This window comes from Haemaphysalis longicornis, unplaced genomic scaffold (genome assembly GCF_048455015.1).
Source record: "Haemaphysalis longicornis isolate Haplotype H1 unplaced genomic scaffold, Haemaphysalis longicornis Haplotype H1 scaffold_265, whole genome shotgun sequence".
Taxonomy (NCBI): domain Eukaryota; kingdom Metazoa; phylum Arthropoda; class Arachnida; order Ixodida; family Ixodidae; genus Haemaphysalis; species Haemaphysalis longicornis.
The window spans coordinates 290,139-296,933 of NW_027526323.1; positions in this window are offsets into that span (position 1 = coordinate 290,139).

A 6,795-nucleotide genomic window follows, 5' to 3' on the forward strand; every position below is an offset into this window, starting at 1 on the left:
ATAGCAGGATTTAAAGCGCTCCATTTGCTCGATGTAGTCGCCCCGAAAGCGCACATACTTTACTTATTTCGGGTACCATGAAAACATCCCTACACCACAAAACTAGGCAAACATTTCCCAACTTGGGGTTGGTGTTACTGAAATAGGCGTAACGTAAGTGCAATAAAAGGGTGGCTACGGCGGAAATTAAAAAAAAACAAATTTGCGAAGAGTCATATTCGGCATGAGCGGCGTGTTGAAGGAGCAAAAAAAAATGAGGGCCAGAAGTCAATAATACCGAGGAAGACGAAGGAGAAATTCAACAGTTTTTTGAGCTTGGTCGAAGTACGTTCATTTTTTCAGACGAAGGAAAGCGGACAAAGACGGCTCCCCTGAAGGACCTACGAACCCACGACCTTTGGAGTACGCGGTACGAAGCCATACCAACTATTCCACCACGGAGGCTACAATGTGCGTGCGTGCACGCCTACGTGCGTGCGTGTCAGATGGGTTACTGTGTAGAAATAAAGGAAGTTGTCTACAACGTGCGTGCGTAGCTTTCTTGAGCTTCTTGTCTTCATTCTGAGTTTTTCATATCCAGATTTGACGATGAGTAGTCAAATACATTGGGGTATTTATTGTTTGAAGGTTTTCCTTTGCCTGTCTTCGCCCACATTGTCCATTTACACATTATGGCGACTACGGGCCCACCTTAACGAATTTTGTATTTTCGCAAAGATGCGAGATGCAGATGTGCAGGACGGATTTGTTTTGGGATTTTTCACTTGTGCGAGGAGGCGCTTCTCAGAGGACAGGAGTCGGCGTATAGACGGTACACGCAGTGCGCGTGCCGTGGTCGGGGAGATCTTCAACATTTTTTTCTCGCTCACCGCTTCTCGGCCGCTAGACAACTGCTTTTGAAGGACCCTTTTGAGCGTTTTTGGTTGACTCTACCTGTTTCACTTATATTATCTATTAGGGCAACCAATTCGGGGTAACCAAAAAGGGGAATATATACAGTGAAATCTCGTTGATACATTTTTCACGGGAACCGGAAAATAAAGCGTATTATCCGAAAATCGTATTATTCAAATAGGGTACAAAATAAGGAAAATATGCATGCTCCATCAGGAACTCCCTTTTATGGAGCAACATTGAAGTAACTGCTCAATTTATACTGCCATTTCTTCTTTAAATGTCCAGGAGTACATTCTTCTAAAAGGTACAAAAAGAAGATGCCGGTATTTGTTGCTGTATCAGACACTGCTTTGTACGACAATCCGTGTCGTGCCGTAGATCGGTGAAGGCAGCCTCCGGATGCTTGAAAGTTTTGAATACCCAAGGAGAGCACGATGTTGTGAACTGCTTCGCGTAGAACTGACGCGTCGAAGTTCACACCTGAAGCTCTTACTTCCTTAATACCTGTCCTACACAAGCGTTTGAAAGGACATTTCAGTCGAATGGCCTTCGAAATTTCAAAAGTCACTCGAACTAAAAAGAGTTCCACCGATCTACACGACATTTCTCAAAGGCAGTTGAAAGATTCCGCGTTCGCCCGCCATGTTTTCAGTGTCGGCACTGCTGCCCTGTTTTCTTATTGACAATAATTTGATTTTAAAGTTAAAATGAGCAAAAAACAGTTATTAGCATTTAAATTTATAACATTCTACAATCGTGCACAAAGCATCTGCTGACAGCCAGATTTTCTTTTCTTTCTTTTTTTTTTTTGCAGCGCTGGTGTTGAGAGTATCAAGTTACCTTGTGACCGTAAAGCGAGGGACAGAAAACAAAAACAAGGGAGATATTATGAATATTGTGCACTTTAAACCCCAATTTTTACTCGTCAATAATTGTTTTTGTAATTACGGAATGCAGAAACTGCTCCCGAGAGTAGGACCATTCGCGTTTCGAAGGCCTTTGAGAATTTCAAAGGTCAGATGTCGTCCTCCTTTCACTCCAATGGCATTTTGATAAAATGCCTTTGAAAAACGTCGTGTAGCAGCTCAAAGGAGTCATTCGAGTCAAATGGCATTTGACTCAAAGGCCTTCGAAACGCTCGTGTAGCACGGGTATTAGCCATGTAAGCAGGATGCTTTCCTTTTGCTCATGCTTCGCACCTGGTGTTTGTTTTACACCAGGTACAAAAACTTGCTGCTTCTTGAGAAGTTACTCTTGCTGACCGACAATAGTGTTGAGCGTTGGCGCTGGCAAGGCGAGCTCACACGCCAATTCCACGCGCTTCCTCCTCGGGTTCTCTTCGAATTGGCGTACAGTTTCCACTTGCGCCTGGTATTTCTTTGACGTTGTCACCAGCCTGGAAACACGGCCGCGCATATCAAAAAGGCAAAAAGAGAACAAATCACTGCGTTGGAAGCACGGTCCATGGAGAAGTTGGGAAGGGGAGTCGCGCCGGCCACGAGCATTGCGCGCCTTCTTCGTTGTTTATGATACGATTTGCCACAAGGCGGGCGCATTACCTGACTTATCGTCAGGCTTGTACGGAACGGCCATGCATATTTCAATAAAATTTAGTCGCCAGTCAGCGCCCGTACTGGTCAGCTTTTCTCGTCCTGTCCTTGCGCTGTTTTGATCATGGATCCTTACCTACTCGCCCAGCTTGGAACTCTTGTTCAATATATTGGGGAACCTCCACGGATGTTCTCCTGAAACTGCATGGTGCTCATTGTGAGATCCGCTATCGTATACGCTTCGCCAGTTCTGAATGGTTTGTTACCTTCTGGAGAGAAAAACTCATCGTATTCTTAGCGAGAAGTCTCTGAGTTGCCGAGTGGCCTCGGGCGTCTGTCGCGACTTCGGGGGGTGGTTGGTTCGAAACCCACTGCCGGACACCCACCGGTAAAAATGGGAACGAGCGTTCCACGGCCTCGCGCCCGGCTTCTCGGGGGTTTGCGCTTGCTGGAAGTCCCGTTAACCCCGCGGTGCCCCGCAGGGGCAGCCCTGTTTTGAACGCCCGGCCCGCAAGGGTGGTTCCTTCGGTACGTAGTTGCACGTGGTTCGTGAATCAAGAGAAGAAGAACCTTGCCCGCGAAATCCCCAGAGTTCGCGGGGGGAAGGGGTGTTCCAAGGCATTGCGGTACTGCGGCTATGAGAAATAATTCGTAACCCGCTCAGAACATTCGCGCAACACGCTTGCCACCCACTAGCAAACGCGATAAAGCCGCGCGAACTGGTTCTAGGATCTCCGCTATGCCGGGCCACTATAAGGCACTCCTTCCTGGATTCAGACGTTGGCCTTACTTCAGCCCGTCCTGGCTTCTTCCGCAGCCTGACATCACTCTTTGAAGAGAATCATCGACAAGAAGGCGAATGTTCCGTCCGCCGGATTGGTCCAACTAGCGCTGGTGCATATGTACAGCGCTCATGTTGACAAGCTACATGTGTGTACGGTTGGTTATGCAATGGAAGCATGTCCGCTTGCGTATTCGCAGTGCCTGCATTGGGTGAGGAGCGCATGTTCAGACTGCCCCACGTACCTCGACAACTGCGGAACTCTGTGCCATTCTAGAGGCTGTAAAAGTTATTGCCACGAAAGTGCTAGGTGGGTTGCCTGCTCATACTCAAAGCCAGCCCTAGAGCTCATATGAAACGTTCAGGCCAAGAATGGGTACCGTATATTTGCTATTACGATTGCCGAACTCTTTCAAACGGCCCATGAGAATGGGCATGTTGCAGATTTCTCGTATTGTGTTACTCTCTCTTTGTTTTTTGTTTTTTATCCAAATTGATTTATTCAGACAAAATTTCCAGGGTGAATGGGCTAAAGTCAGATAGACTCTGCCTGACTAAGGCCCATTCACCCGTACATGAGCATTGCTAACAGCGGTAGCAGCGAACATAAACAAAGTACAGAATGCAAGAAAACAACATCAATAGCAAAGAACTTCACTGAAAGAAAAATTCAGCCAAGCAAATATACATAAATGCAAAACAGCAATCATACCACCGGTGCAACATCAGCAGAGTTCATTCCATAGTACGGGAAAGAAGATACTGCTTGGCATCGCGTTTGAAGGATTGTATCGAACGAGATTCGTGGATCATTTTCGGAATATCAGGATGTTTCTTCAAGAAACAAGGTATTAAATAAGCAAATGTTTGGGTACCATAATTTGTCTGATCATTCGGGTTTTGTATAGTTCGTGCCTAAATGTATAATACATGTTGGGTGGTTGATACTGCCTATAAAAGGCGGGTTCATAGAGTTTATGTTTGTTGAAAATGCGTATTAAGAGCTTGAAATCAAATAGCTGCGTAATTTTTAGCAATTTTATTTCAGAGAACGCTGGTGAGGTATGTTCCAAGTAATGAAGTCTTTCAATACATCGAACAGCTCGTTTTTGTAGTACTATTATTCGTTTCATCTTCGTTGTAGTCGCCGTGCCCCATAATAACGAGCAGTAGTGCAAGTGAGATTGCACCAATGCGTAATACAATTGTCATAATATAGTTTCAGGAACCAGCTGCCTAATTTTATACAACATTCCTATAGATATTGACACGTTTGCATGTAGCTTGTCTATATGGGGCGTCCAACTCAGGCTTTCTTCCAAAACAACTCCAAGGAATTTGTATGAATAGACACGTTCTACAACACAATTTTGAAAATGTATTTCGATTTCAGTATCATCCGGTTTACTACTTGAACACGACATATTTAGTTTTTGCAACATTTATCTGCAGTTGATTCACCCGTAACCAGGTTGCCAAGTCACCTAACCAGGTGTTAGCAGCCGCATTAATACTGCTGCTCCACAAGCCTGCTCAACAGAGAGCGTGACACCATGACACGAGCAGCTTTCTATAGGTTAGAAAATCTAAAAATTAAAGGGAAGATCCTAGAGGTTTTATATTGTAATATAAAACGCATCACATTGACCCATAAAATGTCTTCCCAGGAAAGCATTCATTCCAGAAGTGAAGCCCACTTTAAAAGGGGTCACGAAGACGAAATACAAGTTTGCCTTATTCGAAAGATTTCGTGTTATATAGTGCCCCCAGTGCATGTCCAGGAGCAAACGACGCTTTATTCACTGCGAAATTAATCAATTTAAGCTAGAATTTTGATTCTCGCGCCAAAATGTATGTTTGAACGACGTTTGCAATGACATCAAAAGAACATGTCTTTAACACAAACTTGGTGTGGAGTGGAGACTGGCTTACTGTTAGTCAACCTAGATTGCGCCACCACACCGCGGAAAGCAAGCCGTTTTCTGCCTATGGTTTGTTGGTAACCGCATTTAAACCTGGCTTGTTTTTGTTCATGAAGACAATATTCGTTTCGTGAAACACGGTGCTCGCGCGACAGATATGGTCGCGTAAGAAACCGTGGCTTGCGTCAATTCGCCAGCGTCGTCTAAGACACCCCCACAGCCCCGCAGTGCTGCGCCTCTAAACCAAGCATAGTGCGCGCAGTACCAACAGCAGTACGCATCGGCAATTCTATGTTTACGTGTTCTTTCGTAACTTCCCCTGTTTGTCCCACCATTCTTACTGATATTAAAGAATGTGCCCTAACTTTAAGCGCAAATCGCACGTTCGGCAAGCTTACAAGCTCTGCCTAATTGGCGTTTGTTTTTTCCGGCCTCCGCCAATCCCAGAGCTGGCTCGTACGACATGATACGTTCTGTTGAGGGAAATGAGCTAGTGGGCCGCATGGCTATTTCCTTTTTTTCCTAATTATACAGCTTAATTGAGCGATGTTTACGTTAAAAGCGGTGTCAGCATGATTCTACTAGGCATTTTTTTGAACGAACCAAACTTGCATTATGTCTTCACGGCCCCTTTAAAGGTACACTGAAGTGAATTTGTCAAGCTCCCGGTTTCGCTTGCACTGCGTAGACTGGCTCAAATTAGCACACTTTTCATCGTTCATCCGGTTGATAAGTCGGTAATTATTTTATAAAGCGGGAAAGAAGAAAAACTACCATGCGCGGTATGTGGCGGCCGCACCAAGCCTTTCGTACAATTTATCAACCAATTTAAATAAGCAGGCGTTAAAAGTAACCTTAACCAGGCAGATGCGTTAAAGCAAATTCTTTTTAGAACGACAATTGGCTGGCGATTACGATACTCCCTGATGCGAGATTTTGGCGCAGCAGCAGTGCGTTGAGGCAGCACTCACTCGTGGTTCTCTCGACGGCAGCGATGATGAGCCTCTGCGTCGGCGGCGCGAAGTACGTCTCAGAAAGGGAGCGCGAACCGCGTCTTAGGCAGGTAACGCACACAAACTTCACGCGCACGACCCCCTCACGTTTTCGCCAGTGTCGCGTAGACGAGCGTCTCGTGCATGCACAGCCTACTGCCCCCCCCCCCCCTTCGAGGGATGTTCGCCGCCATGGCGAATGGCCGTCCCCTCACATTTTCGCGACACTCTCCTCGTTACAGCATATGCCACCCCCCCTCCCCCACCGCGCACTTTCGGAGAGCGCTCGCGCGGCCACGGCAAAGCGCCGTCCCCCCACAATTTCGCCACACTCTTCTCCTGTGATTTATTTCGCTATTCGGTCTTGGCATCGTTCACTCGGTTACGACGGCGACGTGGTTTACCCTGAGACGGCCGCTAAAAGACTGCGCCCTAAAACAGCGCCATCAACTACCGAACGACTTACAGCGCACACGTTGAAAAATAACGTCGCGCCTGAGCGTATTTGCAGGATATGTGTACTTGTTTTATCCATCAAATAAACGTTTCAAAGTCCGCGCTTGTCACATGAGTCTTCTGAGTCCTTGTCGACGTTAGCGCTTTAATGACAAAGAGAAATTGTGATAGAGACAGAGAGAGAACTACCTGTAATA